At 41.8% G+C, this 20,944-nt stretch overlaps 1 protein-coding gene across 1 annotated transcript in view; it reads right to left on the bottom strand.

Annotated features, from left to right (window-relative positions):
- Positions 1–20,944, bottom strand: part of CHRM3 (cholinergic receptor muscarinic 3) — a 505,262-nt gene that overhangs the window by 356,243 nt on the left and 128,075 nt on the right. Inside the window, exon 5 of the mRNA XM_025213771.1 lies at positions 2,239–2,353. The gene's annotated coding sequence lies outside the window, so the exon portion shown is untranslated. The remainder of the gene's footprint in view (positions 1–2,238; positions 2,354–20,944) is intronic.

The raw sequence follows: 20,944 nt of genomic DNA, 5'->3' as shown, positions 1-20,944 counted from the left end.
AGGGAAAAAACACTTCTAAAATATATTCTTCCTGTGAGAATAATTAATGATATTTGTAACTAAACTAAACATGCACTAATATTATGAATACACTTTAAACAAAATACTTTTCTTTTTCTTATGTCTTGGCTCATCAAGGCTGACAAGATCCACTTTCATGATTGCCATGAAATTACCAAGATCTTGTTGTACAGACACAGTATTACTTATAGTGCACACACACACAGTGCATATATACAACATATATAAGAATGTGAAATTACAGACAGAACAATAAGTATGCATATATTATGCTGAAATTGACATAGGTATTTTAGGATGAAATTGAAATCAAAAGGGCATATACATTCCCTTTACATGATCTCTAGTAAAATTATGCAGAATACTGAACAATGGGTGTAACCAGGACTACTTATATATCTGTCATATTGCACTATTGCCAGGCACATTTCTGCCAAAAAAATAATTAATTGGAAAAAAGTCTATATCTGTTTTGTATAGAACACAAGAGGAAGCTTTGGTTGATAAATGTCACTACAACTCAGAAATGGCAAATATAAAGAAGAATGTAGAACACTATTGACATATCCTCAGCTCATTACTGAATGCACATGCAACATAAAGAATAATTCTGATTAATGCCAGAAATATTTATTCTATGTAGGAGTACATTTTTTTCTGAGTTTATTATTCCTTTTCTCTTCAACAGATATTTTTGGCTACACTAAGGTACAGCAAAGTTCCTGAAGTATATATAGGGAAAAAAAAATAATAAAGGTACATTCCATGTAGGCATGCAGGCCTATCATCTTCTAATGTTAGTGTAATACGTATTTGTATAAAAACCATAACAGTACTCATTCATTATTCAGATAAAACTAAGCTTTCCTTATAATTATATTTCTAACCTTTTAACATAGCTACTACTACCAAACCCCTTTTAAAAAGGGAACAAGACAGTGGAAATTTTAGTCTCTAATTCCTAAACTGAAATTTGACTATGAGACAGACCAGCTATTTCTTGTGTTAGATATTAGTCTGCTGAACATTTTGGTATCCAATTTGGTTTGTCCATGTTTAATTTCAAGATCAGCAAGAGGAACAACTAGTACTTTGGAACTCATTATTGCATGTCTGGACACCATATAAATCAGAAATGATGGCTCAGTTATACTACAAGGAGCCTTGCTTTCAATGTTACTGTATAAACAATACCTAACATTGCTCCTGAATACCATAAGTAGCTTATTTTTGGATATAAAGTTAGTAAAAAAAAAAAAAAGTTTCTACTATATATTTTGTCCCTTTTAATGTTTTGTTGTAATAAATGATAGAAAGAAACTTAGACTATTTTAATGTGTCTGATCCAATATATAATTAACATTTCAGTTCTTTGGAGTCGATTTTAACTTACTAAGAGCTTTACTGCACTAACGTAAAGAGACCTTAAAAATAAAAGTAAATTAAAACACTTTAAGATTCCTTTATGCTTTCATTGTATAAAGCTGCCTTAGTATAACATCCTCAAATTAACATATCCCAGTGTAATTTATACCAGTTTTATATCCACATACCCTTCTACTGCAGCATAGCTCACATGGGAGATGTCTGTTGCTGAGCCTTGCTGCTAGGTAGCAGGAGATTAGATAACAGCCTATCCTTAGCAAATAGCTACCCTAAGAAATACATGAACGGATGAAAACCAAACCTGTAATTTATACGAACAGAGCTTTACTCCTGAACGTTTCAATGTAATATTCCACCAAATTAGATTAAATTCCCCCAATCTAGAGGTTTTCATAATTTCTCCACTAGTTTGGTGGTGTTTTGGGGTGTTTTGTTTTGTTTTTTGGTGTGGGGGAGGAGCAGGTTGCTGTTGGGGGTTTTTAAACAGGGGTGTAATGCCAATTATACTAGCAAAAATGCTTCCTCTGTCCAGGGCTTAAGTCTGTCCTATTACACTTACTACATAATTATGCAAGAAATGACAAACCACTTTAAAACCATGCTTAAATGGGATTTTCCCCCTCAAATATTGTCATTTTTTTCATGATTTATGGAAAAAATACTTGTTTTCCACATACAAAGCAAATTAATAACTACAGATTATTGTAGGCAAGCAAAGCAAATGCATCCAAGTATAGCAATATCATGCCATGGATCCAATATAAAATATTCTAATAACCTGAAGTCAATATGAAGCATATATTAAAGCTGTAGTTTATCAACAAAACTTACCAGTGACAAGAAAAAGGTATGGTACGCTATGTCATGTTGCAGATGACCGTAATTCATCCAATCTGTAGCCCATTGTACCATTCATTGGTGTAAAATTTGCCATAACCACCAAGATCTTTGGGGAAAAAAATGAAAACACAATATTATTTCTATATATTCAGATATCAAGACGGTAGGTTATTTTGTATTTTTACTTGTTTTTTTTTAATTTTGCTACTCTTTAAAATGTGCTTTTCAAAATAGTTTCACCGTAGCCTGGTTGACACACTATTATATAGCAAAAAAAATAAAATAAAACAATTTCTTAAGAAGCAGTCTTGTGCTTGAATACATTACAATTTCTTACCACAGTATGGTTTTAAGAGGACTTATCAGGATTCAAAGCCCTACTTAGTGTTTTAAAATAATTATTTTATGCATCAGTATTTCATTCAAAAGAATATTTTAGAGTTTTAGGTACGATATCTTCTCATCTTTCTGTTCTTTCTCTCAAGAAGTTACACTGTAGATGCATAATATCCAGACACAAAAACTAAATAAATATTCATGGGGCACACCTACATGAGATGCTTTACCACACAGTTGAACAACTGACTGCAGAGTGAAGCATCACCATCTATACGTGCCAACGCTTACTGCGCAGTCAGTCAGCTGCAGGGTTAGTTTGCTACTGGCACTTGCAAATTAACTACATGGTACTGACTGTACAGTAGACCACATACAGACGGCTGACCAGGAGCAAATTTGCTCCTGGGCATGCTGGACAGCAGGGGTTGGGGGAATAATCACCTCCCCGAGAGCTGCCTGCTTCCAGGGCAGGTTCTGAGCTCAGAGCCCGGGCTAAGACAATGAACCCTGGCCCTAGCAGCAAGCAGCTCCTAGCCCCAGCTCCACAATCAGAGCAGGGGCTGGGAGATTGCTCCCTGCCCCCAGGACCTGCCTGCAGCTGGGGTGGGTTTTGAGCACAAAGCCTGGCTGGGACAGTCCCTGCCCTGGCAGCAGGCAGCTCCCTGGCTGGAAGCCAATCAGTGCAGGAACTGGGTCTCTCTCTGCCCCCCTGTCCGAGTGCTGTGGGGCTCCTGGTTCCCCACAGGAGTGGAGAGCTGAGCAGCACCAGGACTGGGGAGCTACCAGTGGGGCAGCTAGCACCAAGCCCCTGGCTGGGCAGGGAATCCCCACTCAACTGGGGTGGCCAGGAGCTGTCCCACTGGGGGGCAACTAGCCATGAGTCTCCAGCTCGGCAAGGATCACCCAATAGGGGCACAGGGCTGGGAAGGAGCTACCGGGGAGGAAACCTTTCCCAGGCCCCTGTCCTAATCACCCAATTGTGGTACAGGGCTCAGAAAGAGCTGTGGGGGAGGGGCACAGCCCAGAGCTGGCTGGGATCTGACCCAGATGGGGACATGTCCCAGCTAGCTTCAAGGAAGTACCACTGGGCACAGAGCTTATCTCCATGTGCATGGGGTGGGAGAGTTCTACAGCAGCAGCTCTCCTGTTCATCAGGACCCTTCTTGATGTGTACAGGGCCAGGAAACAGTGGTCTTCTGGCCCTGTGCTCCCTGCCAACCCCTGGGCTAGCACCCAGAGGGAACCTGGACCTCCCCTCCCCTGCCCCTTGGCTGCTGCAGAGGAGCAGAGCAGGGTAGGAGTATATCTGCTCCCAAGAGGGAGCACATGTAGACGTGCTCCCCAGTAGACTTACTGCACAGTATTTTTACTGATCAGGGAGCCTACTTCAAATTAGTTCTACGTGTAGACATGCCCACGGTTATGCAAAGTGAGGAAAGACTCCTGAAGTATCTAGGTAAACTACCTTTAAAACCAGAGTGGCATAAGCTGTTTAGTTTACCTAAGGATCTCAGTACAAAACTGAACATAAAATTATACACAACAGTCAATGATATGCAAGTATGTAAGCCAGATAACCAAATAAAATATATACATTTTAGTGATAGGTCATACAACACTCTATAGCACTAAATGATTCTATAACCTCAGTCAATATTACAAAATGACAGCAATTTTCAACACTCTTTGTTTTTGGTGTGAAATACTGAGCAGACATAATGGAAAATATATTTTTCCAATGAAAAATGTAGTTCTGTTGAAAATGAAATAATTTCATGAAATTGTAACACATTTCACCAACATTTTGTTTTGAACAAAAACAAAAAATCCAACAACAATGAAACATGAAACAATGGGGTTTTTCTTCAGAAGACTGAAATGTTTACCTTAAAAATAATTTTTCTCACTCAGTTTAATTTATTCTTACATTTCATTATGAAATCAAAATCAAGAAGAAATGTTTAAACTTTATTATTACCATGCAACACACATGCACACACACAGACACGCACACACGTTTTGTATAGTCTTTTGAAACACTTGGGCTTCATTCTTCATCAGCACAAAATATATTTTGAAATTATTTGTAAAATTGAATTCCTGTTCTCTGCAGAGTTCTGCTACTGACAACCTGATTCCTACAGGATTGATTTGCTCACCTTCAGTAAAGGAAGCTCAATCAAACAAGGAAAGAAAACAAATATTATCTTCTTCTCCCCTATAGAGTTTAATTTTGTTTTGAAAACTATTCACATGATGCTGCTTTAAATTATGAGGGGAAATTAAAATATGTTGGCTAGTTTATCTTAGCAAAGCAAAGATTAAAATGATCTGTGATTATTCTTAATAAATAAATAGGAGGGATTCATATTAGGAGATTAATAAGATATATTTGGGTGCATCCAAATAAGTGCACACATCCCTGTTGCAGTGTCTCAAAGAAGTTTGAGATGCTGCAAGAAGTACTCTGGGAATGGGAAAATGTTCCCCACACTGGCTCTAAACTTGTAAGTCCAGGTATCAACAAAAATAACCTGTGGAAAAAAAGTGGAGCAGGATGAGGTCCAGGAATGTGCCCTGAGGCAACCAGTGGCTTGGTCCTCCAGAGAGATGCTCTATGGTGGTTCTACTGCCCCAGCATGCTGCCTTAGCATGCTGAGGCAAACAGGAGTAGAGTAAGGCTGCAGCATGACCCAGACCCAGGTGCTCTCTCAGGTAAGCTGAGATGTGGAGGTGTGTGCAGGTTGGAGTGTATGGTTTGTGGGAGGGGTTGAGGGGGACCTCCACATGCCTACCCTCCCACCTTCCCCCTGTGGCACTGGCAGCAGCAGCCAGCTGGGCCATTGAGACTATGGCCTAGCCGCAGGCACAGCCTGTCTTTACGTGCCAAATGGACCTGACCCAGCCTGGCCCACTCCACTAGTACGTGGCTTTGGACAGGAGCTGCACGTAGTGGCAAGAACTGTCCCAGTCCTGCCCAAAGTCATGGGTCGGGCCGGACCGGGCCCATTCTTCATGTACAGACCCTGGGTCAGGCGTCACTGTGCTGTTGCAGGGCTGTGTCTGCAGTCAGGCCATGACCCTGACAGCCTAGTTGGCTGCTAGTACCAGCACTGCAGGGGGTGGGAAAGTGGTGGGGGCAGTATGTGGCGGCTCCACTTCAAGCCCTCCCACAAACCCCACACTCACAAACTCACCCACACTCCCCCACATCCACCCTATATGTACCCCTCACACACTCCCCCACAAACCCCCCACATAGCTCCTCCCCCACACACACAGACAAGAACATCACACCAACCACCCTCACCCCTTCCCTCCCTGCTTGTGCAAATCAACCCCCCCCCCCCCCCCCCCTCCCGCCACATCTCACACCCTGTGCGCCCAACTACCAAACAGGATGGGACTTCTTGCCAGGAGCTGTGGCAGTAGGGGCAGCTGTCCCCACATCCTGGTTAGCAAAGGGACCAGGGGGAGCTCTGTTTCTCCTTTGATAAAAAAACCCAAAAGCGAACACCAAAGCATATAGATATTCATAATTTATTTTATTCTGATGATAGAGGTACTGGTAGGCTTCCAAATTGCTTGATCTGGGTGTGCAGAGCCTGGTTGATGGCCAAAGTATGGCTTTGGCCAGTCAGGCTCTGGGTTTGGGCAACACACACTGCCATCCTGTGTGCCACCCCATGTTTTTCAGGTGCAAGTTTTTTTTGACAGCAGGCTCTAGTGTCAAAACACCTACCGTACTGCAAATTATCAGTGCAGTGACTGCCTGCATGTGCTGTGTATGCAGTTGGCACCACAGACAAGTTTGTGGCACTGCAAACTGCACGTGCACACTAATTTGGATTTGCCCTTTTGGTACAAGGCCAAGTGGTTATAAACTAGTCTCAAATAAATGTAAATTGGAAACTAGAAGAAAAAGGTTTCTAACATTTGGAAGAGAATAATTCAGGAACATTTACAAACTAATAGAGGCACAGAACTTGAATTATTTTTAGCTTGGAAGCTTTTGTGCATTGCAGGGGTTTGTTTGTGTATCCCAGTGGACATGTGTACACATTCATTAACGTGCCATAGTTACAGTGCATTAAGTTTACTACTTGGTTAACCAAGAACTAAATCAATGAGCAGTAACTGATGATACTGTGCAGTAGCACCAGCACACAGTTTGTTAGTGATGCTTACTGCGTAGTGTTTTAGCACAGTTTTTACCCAGCAAACTACTACACAGTGTTATTAGGTTAATGCACTGCTAGCATCTTGTGTAGATGCACCCAGTGTAATCTTGCAAGGCACAAGAGAGCAACTACCTTTATTGACAGATGCATAACAGGACATCTGGATGTAGCAACACATGGGTGAGCCAGCATCAATGGCTGTGTTATTGTCAAAAGCACAGTCACTTCTAGTTTTCACTCCTCCCCCAGTCATTACACTACTTTTTATTATACAAACAAAAGAATGCTCTTCAAACATAACGGTAGACAGCAACAGGAAACAGGCACAACATGGAACAGACCCTCCTACTTGCAAGAGTGTATGCATACACACACACACTATTCAGTATATAACACGTCTCTCCACCTAGATAATGTAGTCCTTTAAGCATTTGGCTCCAGATACTGACTTGCCTCAGACTACCCTATTCAAGGGTTGGGGGTCTTTTCACTAGAAATGGCACCAAGCTTTTTCAGCCCTTGTTGAGTGACTTCAGAAGCTGGAGGATTTGACAGGCCTCGATCAGTAGTTGATGGACTCAAAACAATTTGTCTTGCTGGCAATACAATGTCTTCTGGATCTATAGATGACATGTCATCTGGAACTCAATCTCACATCTAGTTGACATTTCTGCAAAGCCTCTGGCTATCTGAAGTCTTGGACACTGATTCCGTAGCTCTAAGGAGAGTTGCAGGTACCCACTGTGGCCTGGGTTTGGACATAAGAATAAGGAACTGCCATTTACTGGGGCAGACTATAAGTACATTTTGCCTGTATCACACAGTGGCAGACCAGCATTTGGGATGTAGGAGATTCTGATTCAGAAGCTGTACCCCTAACTTATATGCTCAATAGTTACTAAGGAAGACAAGGTTCTTTGGGTAAATCTGATATCTTTTATTAGACGAACTAAAATAGTTGGAAAAAATATTCTTCAAAAGCTTTTGGGTACAAACACCCTTCTTCAGGCAGTAGAAGTGTCTGCAAAATGCTTTGTATTGTTCCTGGATGGGATAGAAGTCAGAAGCCAGTATGCAAAAATGCAGAACAGTTAAAAATGCAAATGAGTGGCAGTGAGGATCAGAAGAGTGAGAGACGATGAGTGAAAACTTGGGGGGGGGGGAGCGAGAAATGGGGACCTGGTGATACAATATAGTTGGTGAATAGTAGAGAGGTTACCTGGGGTATCAGATGTTAGGCAGGTTATAATGTGCATAACATTATTATGTGCAGGTTATAAATTCAATGTCTATATTTTGTCCATGATTTTTTGTATCCAGTAGGTTGATGAAGTAAAGTTTGTAGGCTCCTTTGCAAAAGGTGTTTTGTAAATTCCCTTTGAGGATTAGAACTGATAGATTGGCGAGAGAGTGGTTATTTTGTGAGAAATGTGCAACAGGTAATTGGATATTCTTGTCTTTGATAGATTTCCTGTGCGCATTCATTCTGGTGTGCAGTTGTTGTTTGGTTTCTCCTACATATTTTCCATCCGGGCATTTGGTGCACTGGATGAGATATATTACCTTTCTGGAGGTGCGGGTGTAAGATCCAGGAATATTGGATGGTTCTGTTGTGGGATTTATTTATTGTGGGAGTGGTGGAGATGTGTTGGTAGGTCTTACATTTCTTGTCACAGCATGGTCTGGATCCATTAGGTGTGTTTTGGGTCACAGGAAGTTTGTTTCTGGTGATGAGGTTGGCAAGATTCAGTGCTTATTTAAAAGCATATAGTTCTGGGAAGATCTCTTTAAGAATTGGGTCTTCTTGTAGAATGGGTTGTAATTGTTTGAGGATTTTCTATATAGGTTCCAGGGAAGGATGGTATGTCATAACTAATGGTGTGCAGTTCATGGGGATTTTCTTTTTGTACTGCAGCATTTCTTCATGTGGTACCTAGGTGGCTCTTCCAAAAGTGTGACCTCTCTCTCTCTGGAAGAGTGTCCTTGTTGAGTAAAAACCCTTTTGAGATTTATGGGGTGAGGATTGTGGGCCTTCTCAGTGCAAATCCAGTGGTATCAGAAGGCTTGGCAGTATATTACAGCTTTCAATTGTTACTAATGCACCTTTTCTCCAAGAATTTGTCTAATCCCTTTTGAATCTGACAAAACAGTCAGCTTTCACAACATCTTACAACATATACAGGATTGTATGATTTGAAGGTCTGCATACGTGAAGTAGCTTGTTGGGTAAAGAATTGGATTTCTTGTTTTGTTTGGTGTTTGGCTACCAAGTCTGAACAGAGTTGATCCAAACAAGCCATCAGTTGGCAGTTCATCAGCAGTTTGCCAGAGTTCCTAGCTGTGATTCTGCATGGAGTTTAAAAAAGAAAAACAAGCAAACAAAAAACCCTCACCAAAACACAAAACTAATAGTAGGTTCCAATCATCAATACATTTGCTTTAATGTGTCTTTAGTAGTTTGGACCATGCACTCAGCCTGACCATTGAATAATGGGTGGAATCGTATGGATACGATGTGATGGATAAGATTTTTGTCCATGAACAACATGAATTCTTGAAAAGTGAATTGTGCACCATTGTCAGACATGGTAGTATCTAGAAGACCATCCATCACAAACAGTTTTTGTAAAACATGCATGATGTCATTGATGCAACTGGAACAGCTTTCAACCACTTAGAGAAGGAATCAACAACAATGACTTTAAATTACATTAATTAAATATATTTAAATTGCTCTTTGGAATACAGTAAAAACTCCGTTAACCGGCACCTTACAAACCGGCATGTTCCATTTACCAGCATGCCAGCTTGTAAGGTAAAGTGAAACCGGAAGTGCCCACCATGGCACTTCTGGTTTCTCTGAGCCCCACAGCCTGGGGCAAAGCAACCTGTGCTGCCAAGCCCCCACAACCCGGGGCAGAGCAGGCTGCGTGGGGCCCGCCTCCCTGTCCCTCAGGGCCCACAGAGCCCATGGGAGGCTCAGCAGGAGGGTGAACGAAGGGGAGGCGATGCCCCAGATGCAGCAGCGACCTGAACAAGCAAAGATGTCTGTTCAGGCCTCTCAATTAACCAGCATATTTTGTTATCCAGCACCCCCATTCCCCACGGGTGCTGGATAACCATGCTTTTACTGTACTTGCTTCCTGCAAGTCCTTACTTTGCCAGATTCTATGGAAGCCATTGTTTAGGAAAGCTTATGCACCTTTATGATTTATAAAGGTTCAGTTCTGCCCTTCCTTCTGCCTAACAACAATGAAGATCATCTAGATATGGAATGGACATCAAAATCTATATAAAGACATGCCTATGGTGTCCAATTACATCCCACAAATGGATTTTAGCCCCTGTTGATGCACGGCAAGTAGCCTGTCACTTTTCACGCTTCTTTCTGGTTTACTCAGTGTTAGGAGACATCTTTGGCTACCTGACCTAACTTTTAGCAAGTGCTTACATGCAGATGACTCTTGGATGTCCAACATGAAGAGCACGAAGGACTGATATTTGACTTTCACTAAGGGTAAGCACTCTCAAATGCCTGTCTGGTAGTTCTGCTCATGCACTCAGGATTAAAACAATATGTCAGAAAGATAATTCCTCCAGGTTAGATTGGAAAGGGGTTGGTTAAATTTCTTTTGCCCTCCTCTGCAGCATGGGCATGGTTCACTTTCAAAGCTCATCTGGGTAAATTTTATCTAACAAATTCCCTTCCCCAGCAGTGACTAAGACACTGGTAGCACCTCTGTCTCTCCTGCTCTTTACCTATGACATGTTGTAAGGTTGCTGTTGGTAGTAGTAATCAAGTATTTTGTGATTGGGTATAGAGAAGACACTAGTGGTGAATGTTTTTGAGGATCCTTTCATTAGTTTCACACTACTTGCAGTCTCATAGAACTAAACTCAGTAATTCAGAAAGTCCTATGTTCTCTAGAATATATGAGGATATTAAACTAATAAGTGTCTCCTCCCCCTGAACCTTCTGCAAAGTGCACCTCTTTCCAGGTAACTAATATGTCCCTACCAATTTCTTTTCTCTCCTTCCTATTCTTATCTTCAACTATTTTACCTCCACAGTAGTTCTAGTTAACTACATCCACACCAACTCTCCAGTCATTTAAATCATGCCAGCTTAATAGTCTTTTCAAACCTAATAAAAAAAACAGGATTATGGACTTTAACCACATATGAGCAATTCTGAACTGTCAGGGGCTTCTGTGGAACTAGGTGGGCAGTACACATAACCGCATAAAATAAATATAAAAACAAATCTTATCTAGATTTATTTTAAAACAGACAATTCCATATCAACTAGCATGGGGTGTCATTTTAAAATATGAACATGCATGTCCCAGAGAAATTGAGATGCTACATCAATATTCTGTGAAGTCGACTAATTTATCCACTAGCTATGGAGAATGAGCAAGCTGCCTTTCAGTTAGGGCTATTTAGCAACTTGTAGACTATTCTCATAACAACCTGATTAAGTTTGCATAACATTCAAAAGGAATGTATATAGAAGAGCATGCTATTAACGTGTGATAGGTATTCTTTAAAATTACTGTTAATCTACAGATATTTAGTGTCCCAGGTTTCCAAAGACAAAAAATGTTTTCTAAATATGTTCATGTTAAACATTTTAGATTGGTAGATTATTAAGATCTATACATTAACACACACATACAACTTCCAAGTGAGAAGTATTTATATAATCCTTGAGAATGCATATGAGGGTTATAATGCAATAATGTATTACCCAATGAAACCTTAGAAAAATGTATGAAAATTTTAAGTAAAAGATTAAAACACAAATTAAAAATTAAAACAGGTGTCATATGTTCACTTACATTTGTTATTTTAATAAGATCTTGTACTTCCATCCAAAAGCAGTAAGAGCCAATATCTTTATAAACAGCCCTTCCTTTAATCTCCACAAACTTAAATGAAGACATCCATGTGTCGATTTACTCGGTTACTTTTTGTTCACTATTTTAGTTATTTCAGCGTTCCTGAAATGTGCCAAACTAAAATTGTTGACCACTAACATTTCTTGCAAAAACAGGAGCAAGGAAAACAGGATGAGGTCTGAAGCAAGAACCTCTGATAACACTTCAAAATACCTAAAATATTTAATGAAAAAGGATATGTCTATAGTGAGAAACTACTGCAATGACAAAATTATTCATTCTCTAGTGCCAGCTAGTACTCATCATATTATGGACATCTGTCTACTAGAAGGCAAATGGAGTCAGTATTTTGAACAAATATGGAGCTAGAAAAACCTCTTTGCAGTTGCAGAGACTAGACATGAAACATCATTATGAGATGAAGTTTAAACTTTTTTTTAAATCTACAGCTGTTCACCGGTTGATAATTGCAGAAGGAAGATGGGGAGGAACTAATACTATCTGCATTTTATCTGCCTTTATTATATACAAAGCATATATACATGCTACTTTTAATGAGTTACCATGAAGATGCATTAAAAAAAAATGCACAGTATATTTTAGACTCATCTTTTCTATATTTTTAAAATACTACCTATTCAGTAAGAAATACGTTTGCCATAGTTTTCACTATATATTGCACTTTCAAAGTAGCTTCATGTTTGTAGTGGGAAATATGAACAAGTACCTAACCAAGTGGTTAAAGACTATAGCTGTTCATATGGACAAAGGGTTGCAAAGCTAGCCTCTAAAGGCATGTGTAGATGAAACAGGGACCCTAAATTGAAGCGGTAGGTTTTAAAAAACACACCGCTTCAAATTTAGGGCTGATTAAACCCCCGTGTTGTGTGCATACCCTGCCGACTTACCTGCCTTTCTGGTGGGGAGGGGAGGGCAAGCTGCCAGCAGGTGGAGCAGTCTCCTGGCTAGGGAGGCGGGGGGAGCAATAGTGTTTCCCTCCGCAGCAGTGATGCACCCCCCAGGTGGCACGCGCCCACAGGCACCTGGCTTGGGCAGTCCAGGGGGGCACTGCATCCATAGAGATAAGCACCAGGCCCCCATGCAGTGCAGGTAGGCAGGTTCGGGGGAGGGAGGGGGGAGGGATGGGGAAAGATCAGGCTTGCTGCTTTTCTTGGGCGAAGGCTGCTCTCCCGGGCTGCTGTCAGGTTGCCTGCAGGGCTTCCTGCAAAGCCCCTGAGCTGCACAAAGCCCAGTGCTTCACTCTGCAGCTGTAGGGGCAGCAAACTAAAATGCCTCGGAGGAGGAGTTTTAGTTTGCTGAGCCCCAAGTCATTTAAGGTCATTACGCCACCAAATTTCCTACACTGGCAGGAATTAATGCACAATACACTGCTGAGGCATGCAAACACTTACACCATTAAAGTGATGCAAAAGCATTTAGCCCACTTTAAAGTATCATGCACACAAACCCCTTGTTTTGCCTACACACGGCCTATGTCAATCCATCTGGGTGCTATATTAATCAGATTCAAACTGGAACTTTTATTTACACTTCCAGCTGACTAACCTCTCAAGAAAAGTTTTACAGGTCCCATACAAAATAATATGACATCACCTTCTCATGGTATTTCATTTTCTGGACAGTGAAAATAACATGAGAAGACCTTGTTGCTCCCTGAGACATTAAGAAAGTCAAATGAAAAAAGAAAAAAAAAAGAAAAAGCATGCAAACACAAAATACCAATGCACTGATCTATTAAACAACAACCAAAAAAAGACATGTTCTCTGAAATAGAGATTTTTTTAAATGAAAATGACTGAAAGCTTTATTCCTGAGACAATGGGAATCCTCTAACAACATAAATCCTGATTATTCCATATAAGATTGTGCTACTTTTACTAAACCACATAAAAACATAATATTTATTAAACAGTTGATATACAAATGCTTACAAACTTGCACCTTTAAATATATGTAAAATAAGTCACTTGCAATTAAAACATGGGTCTTCCTACCAGCTATTTTACACAAACATGAAATAAGAATGTAGCATCAATGATTAATTGCTAATAAGTGTTTTGTATTTATCAATATTAAAAAAAAAAATCACACAAAGCTACATGCAAGGTAGACAATTTTGTGCATCAAGACTGCATGGGTGCACTCGTGCCTATAGGCTTCCCCCCAACAAGGTCTACAGGTTTCCACACATGCACAAGAGTCTGCTGTCTTGAATCCTAGGATTCCAGCTAATGCGTTATACAGCATGTAATTCATGAGAAATGAAGGCTAAAGTGATTCAGGCAGCTTCCATGAAGTAAGTGCTTTTTCATTCTAGATGACCCCTGTTTTTGTTCAAAAGATGAAATAGGTTTTAGACCTTGTATGCACCCTTATTACAAACTAAATTAAAAACAATTTAAAAGGACAAATGACTGACTGCCCTCTACAGATATTAAAGTCTTTATAGGGAATTGGAGGTAATACTTGATTTAATTAGAGTATTATTTCAAGGTAAATGATCATTAATGATAGAAGAAGTCCACAGATGTACTTCTCTCTAAAATCTATACTATTATTTGTCTCAGCGTAATTTGTTCTAACAAATACCTTGTACTGACTAATAAGTAGAAACCCATGCATACTTTGTATGCATTTCACAAACAACAAAAAGACCTTTTGAATAGTTAATTCCATGCAGTCAGTCTTATGATAACACTCCTTAGTCATTTGCATACATGTTCTCTCTCGTTCTCTCTTACTGTTATTAGATTATATAACACTGGGGTGTCTACATGTGCGCCCCACTGCATAGTTGGTACTGCATAGTCATTTAGTACTTGCTATAGCTGCTTTAGCAAGCTAGTACTTGCTTTAGTTGCTTCAGTACTAAATGACTGTGTAGAACCCGCCAGTCCTACACAGAACCTGCTGGTCCTGAGCAATCTGTAACAAGCGGACGTCCTGAGGCTGGTCCAATCGTTGGCCCAGCCGCTTGTCTTTGGGCAAACTACCTGCCTTCCTCACTTGTCATGTCTTGATGTTAATGAATACATGATGTTAAATCAGGGGGAGGCTGCTACACACTGGCACCTAAGTACCACAGTCTCGCATGGGACTCTCACTCCCCTCTGGAGCTTGTAGTCCCAGAGCCCTGCAGATGTTCTGTGGCCTACCACCCAGCCACTTTCTCACTTGGGCTCCCAGTCCGGATCCCCTCAGGGCTCTAGGCTCCAGTCCCCATCAATACTGGGTTCCAAGCCCTATCCAACCTCACGGCTCCAACCCTGCTCTTGGGGATCCAACCCCTCTCTCTACTCAGGGCTCCAAGCCCACACTACTGGGATCAGGGCTCCAAGCCCCATCCCCTTACCCTCTCTGGACTATAATTCCTTATCCCTTTGTCTGGAAACTTTATTAATAGCTCCCCAAGGCTCAGGGCCCCACCCCCTGGGACCTCACACCCAGCTCCCATGGACAGCTTTAGAACTCAACTGTGAGTCTGGGTGCTGCCACAGGTCCCTCCATCTGACCTGGTCCCTGCCTCAGCACTCACAGGGGGTCTAGGCTCCCCCTGCCTGGTCTCACTACCCACCAAGGAGGTGGGGCTGGGGTTAGAAGACACTCCATTCTCACCTTTCACTGTGGAGGTGACTGGCCTGGCATTTCTGGGGGATTACTCCACCACGGGTAGCTCCACCAAGCCATCCTTCCACATCAGGGTGCAGTTTTCGGTCATACCCAGGACCAGGGGCCTCCTCCTTCTCCATAGCTGAAACCCTTACCTCCAAGGATGTTCCATGAACAGCAGCTCAGCCAGGTATTGTTCCAGACTGCTGCTGGCTTTGCAGTTCAGAGCCCCTGTTTGTTTAGGGCACAGTCGGGCCCTATTCCCCAATCAGGCAGTTATGCCCAACTGGGATTGCAACCAACTGCAGGCTGCCTTGCAGCTGTTCAGGCCCCTGCAAATAACAGGGCACACCCTGTGCTCTGTTACACAGTCCCAACAGCTCATGGGTCATTTCTGACCCTACTGTGCAGTGGCAGCAGCATCATAGTTAGTGCCCCACAATGTTACATCATTATACCTCATCACTATGGCAACATAGCATCTTGTGTAGATGTGCCCACTATCTTCTAAATATATCCAAGATGCAAGGGTAACAAAGTGAACAACTCATACACCTAGTCATCCATGTCAGGATATTCCTTGCATCTATGGGAAGTTTGTATATTAGGAACCAAAAAGCATAGGTTGAGGCACATAATATATCAACAGTGGCATAACTGGGGTGGGGTAACTGAGGCAGTAGCCCTGGGCACTGACTTCAGAGGAGATTTGTGAAGGGAGGAAGGCAGAAGAAAACCACTGCCCCACATTTGTAGCTACCACCACTGCCCCACATTTGTGATTGCATGGTGTAGTACCAACCAAAAGCTGGCCTGTGCGAGACAGCTGCCCCAGGCATCTTGCCATATTACACCTCTGTACATCAGTTTTCATTCAAACTGTCACAAAAGAATATATTTTTATAACTGGATTCCAATTTATGAGAATGTAGTTAGTTGAGGAAGTGGGAAGGGGAAGTATGTGATATAATTCAAAGATGGCATAAGTAGCCACACTGAATCCTTAGTGAACATGGATATTTATGAAAAGGAAGTAGGATCTTCGATTATTGGTAAAGTGTGGCAATGATAAGGTGTTGCCAGCTATAGGTAGTGAAAACTGAAAAAACAAACAAACCCCACTATGTGAATTATTTAGCAGCTTTTCACAAGGTAGTGCTCTCTACTGAGAGCACTACTCATTAATTTGTATGTTGTGAGCTCCATTTATTCAGTTAAAAATATTTAAGTATCTTCCTCAAATAACAATCAGTTGATTTTTAAAAGACTGAAATATAAAATGAAATGTGTTTCTAATATATTACTTTAAATTAAGTTTGTTCTATACATATTAAGTATCATGTACATGCTTATGGAAGGTACTTCATTTAAAATAATAGATTCAATATGCAATATTGATATAAAATCTCACATGATTATTTATATCAAAGCGAATTATTAATACCTTAAAAGAACAACATATATTTGCTCCAAGTGCAGGAAAGTAAAAAAGAATGAACTTGTTACACTAGCATTAAATAAACCTGAATCAGGCTTCAAATATAAATGCTCTGGCTCTTGGCACCAATTAATTGTATGAGAAGTATAGACAAGTAATTTACTGCAGACCTTTTATATTTTGGTAACGCCTTAATATAAAACTTTAAAACCTCCCACAAAAACCCAACAGCAGTTCCAGATAGACAACCACCATCACAGAGTCAATATAATTTTAGCATTGTTTGTACATAGTATTTTAAAACTCTGCTACGACATACTTTTAGCTATAGTTCTCAAGTTTGTATTTACTAGCAGTGAAACCATGTGACCAGTATGGCTAATGTGTACAGACATAATGCTTCCTGAGTCTGATATAAACTCAAAGGCTAGGGACAGAAATTACACATCAACCAGTATAAATGATAAGAAGCCAGTTTAAACTTGTAACAGAAAAGATGTTCAGGGCACTTACTCACATGTAGTGAGTCTGCTCCAACACGATAAGTGGTACAGACAAAAAGAGACGTGTTAGTGCTGACAAAATGGTGGGTGGTCACTTTGAACTAAGACACATTTGATATGTTTTAATTCAAAGTGCAACACCCGCTATTTTCTCAGCTCTAATGTGTGCTGCAACACTTTTATAACTGCACCCAACACAGTGCCAGGTGCTTTTAATTAGAGTTAAAAGTGCCTGGTGCTACATCAAGAATGTGTGTAAAAATGCCCTCAGTGCACATAGGCTGGTTTCAGAAAGGCCAAACCTGGTTTAAGGTAGACCTGGATGGATATAGTATAAGACTTAAGTGATCTAGGTTAAATAAGGTCCATCAAACTTCTGTCCCAGATCCCCCACTTCCTGGCTCAAGTCATCTCCCAGTCCCCTAGTATCCCAGGATGCTTTGTGGTCCCCCCTGCTAGCCTCCACCTTCACAGGGTAGCCTGCTGGAACATGGCTCACGCTCCACTCCTCTAGCCCAGCACCTAGCTGGCCTTGCCCCTCAGCTGTCACAGAGCTAAGGCAGCAAAGCCCCTGCCTCTGCTCCCCAGCTGGCATCCTGCCTGCACCTGCAGTGTTGCTGGGAAGTGGGGGTGGGGGGGAAGGCAGAGGAATAAAGCCCCCTCCCCCTACCAGCCCTGGCCACTAAACCCTGGTTTGCCCAGTCACAGGGATCAGAGGGGAACCCCCCCCCCACTCTCTCCCCCCTTTCTGTTTATGTGTACACACACAGACAAATGTGTTTGTGCGCATTTATGCATGCACATGTATGTGTATGAGAATATAAATATACACGTGTGTATGTACGTATGTGCATCTGTACACACATATGTGCATACCCAAACACTATGCAGTGCACTTCAAATTAAAATCATTAATCCCTAAACAAGTATTCTCTGACTCTGACACAAAGCTCGAGCAATGACATATACCAGGTAGGAGGAAGAACCAGGAAAATGTTCATGCAGATTTTTTACTGTGATACATTACCATTTTTGTTAAAGTACCAGAAAACAATTGAAGGTTGAACCTTATTAAGGTCAAAGAATAATACAGTTTTGACATCCTGCTTACTTCAAGAAACCAGAAGAAGCTTGCAATGCCTTATGTGCCTAAGAGCATCACCAATACATTACTGAACTGGTATTGGGAAGAGATCTCTGAAGTTGCAGGACATTCAGAAAATGTCTGCTCTTCTTGGGGAGGAAAAAAAAAAGCCTAAAATACCACCTTATATCAGACTGTAATAGAATCTGCCTGGGAGAAATAAGGTTGGAACAATTAAGTTCCTCGTGGCATCTTCTTGTTAATGCATGTCAACATCAGCTATGTGCACTTGGATTGAGAAGTGCATGAATGACTCAGATTCTCTTTTTAAGCTCCCCACAAGGGTCACTCTTCCTCTTCTTCACTGGTATGTAGGACACTCAAATTGGTGCAGCAAGTATCCACTATACACACAAAATGGGTTTATGAAACCTAAAAAGAAGCTGGAATCCTTGGGAGCAAGAACCAAATGGAAAACAGATATTTCCAAGGCAATTTAAGTTACCGGCTGAAAAATCACACCATATAAGGTAAAATAAACCATCAATAATTGACTATATCACCCCTCACGGACTGATGTTATTCAGTCTAGCAGTTGTTCAGACTTGTTCATTTGTCTTTCAATTTGTGCCCTTCACATTTGCAGAAGTAACAGGTAATTTTAAATGCAATGTGCTTTTCTACTATTTCCCAGTAGCAATTTTCCTTACACTCATGGACACAGTTGCTTATATTGGATTGCCAGTCTTTGATGTTGCTGTATTCTGACAGATACACATACACATTTTTGATCATGTAAAAAGAAAAAGGAGGTAGCATTGTTTGTTGGCAACAGCTTCAGAGTGGAAGGTTCTTATTTTATTTTTCAAATAATACTGAAGTCATGAGAGAAAATGGAACATAAAGAAACTATAAAATATATCCCTGATGCATAAGTCTGATGTAACCAAAAGAGAAATGTAGAATGGATGCTGGCAAGATAGGCTCCCCTTCTTCTTTCTGAGAAAAACAGGAGAGAGAATTTTGTTTCCTGGACATCACATCCTTCTCTGTTAACTAGCTAGACATGGATGTACAGTAGGGCTATGTGAAATTTCATCAGCCGTTTCATTTCGGAGGTGTTTCGGTCCATTTCGGTGCCCAAAACACTCAATCCAAAATGAAATGGAAGGCTCCAAAACATCTCCAAAATGAAACAAAACCATGGAAAACATTTTGGATGTTTCAGAATGTTCAGAGGTGGGCTTGTGGGGAAACAAACTCAGAAGAGGGAGGGGGAAGGGGTGGGGGGGAAGGACTGCTCCGATATTGAAATCTGTAGCTGGCCAGTGCGATCTGTCCCTGGGGTCCTTTCCAATCCCAGTGCTCTGGGGGAGGGATGGAGGAACAGCATATAAGGCTCTGTGTGAAGCCTCTCTCTACCTTCTGTGAGCTGTTTGGAAGCAACAGCTTATGAAAGGTACTGGCTGCAGGCAGTGACTGGCTTCCTCGTCTCTTTTTGGAAAGGACTGGATACCCCTTCCCAATATATTACAAATAGAAGTTATAGTAAAATAAGCAGATAGAAGAAGATATAGTAAACACTTAGAAGGTACGGTAAACAGAGAGAAGATATATTACACACACACACAATGCACACATTTTCCAGCACAGCAAACATTTTGAAGCATGCTGGAAAGGCAGGTGCCAGGTCTTCTGGCAGGGGAGCGAGAGGGGCCAGAGGGAGAACTGTAAGTTCCCCGCTCCCCAAACTTAGATGGACCCTCTTCCCTAGCAGCCATAAGGCTTCTGCTGCTAGTGGCAGCAAGGAGGTGGAAGCAGTGTCTGCCCCTGCCCTACCTCCACTAACACCAGCAATAATAATAAACCCCAGCACCACCAGCATGACAAGCACCAGTATGACAGCTTCCTCCACCCCAATTTCAGTTCCCACCATGAGCCTCCCAGTGCCAGAGGAGCAGGAGGATCTGGAACCAGGAGCTCAGTGCCATAGCCAGGGAAATTCTGGGGAAGGAGGAGGAATCTGAGTTTGTGCTCCACACCCCTCAAAGTTCCCCTAGAGCCAGGTCTCCTTCTCCAGCAGGCACTGCTGAGGTGGTTGTGAGGACAGGTGGCTCAGCTTCCCCTATCATTGTGCCTCTGCCTGCTGAGGAGGGGGATAAGGCAGGATCCGCACCTGCAACCCAGAAGCGAGGGGGGAGTATAGCATGGGATCATTTTGAGGTGGTAGATGATCTCACGTATGCTATCTACCTGCATTGCCACTGTAAGACCAGCTGGGGAAAGGATGAGAAACACTTCAGCACCACCGGGATGCTGATACATCTCAGGAGGCACCACCCCCTTGCCTTGCTCCTCCTCAGCCTGGCACTAGTGGGAGCATGCCCAAAGGGAAGTCCCCCTCTAGCTGTAAAGTCTCTGTCCCCCAGAAGCAGAGTCAGGTCATCCTGGACTGGTGAAGGAAAAGCAGGGACAAAGGGGGATGCGTTCCCAAGATGAGCAAGGTCACCCAGAGTACTGGGGAGATGTTTGCTCTGGATGGCCAGCCCTTCTCCTTAGTTGATCATCCAGGGTTCAGGCGGCTCATGGCACTCATGGTCCCACCATGCTACGTGTCTGCA

This window comes from Alligator sinensis, unplaced genomic scaffold (assembly GCF_000455745.1).
Source record: "Alligator sinensis unplaced genomic scaffold, ASM45574v1 scaffold93_2, whole genome shotgun sequence".
Lineage (NCBI taxonomy): Eukaryota > Metazoa > Chordata > Crocodylia > Alligatoridae > Alligator > Alligator sinensis.
Note: the sequence above shows the minus strand (reverse complement) of the source record. Positions and strands in the feature narration are given on the sequence as shown.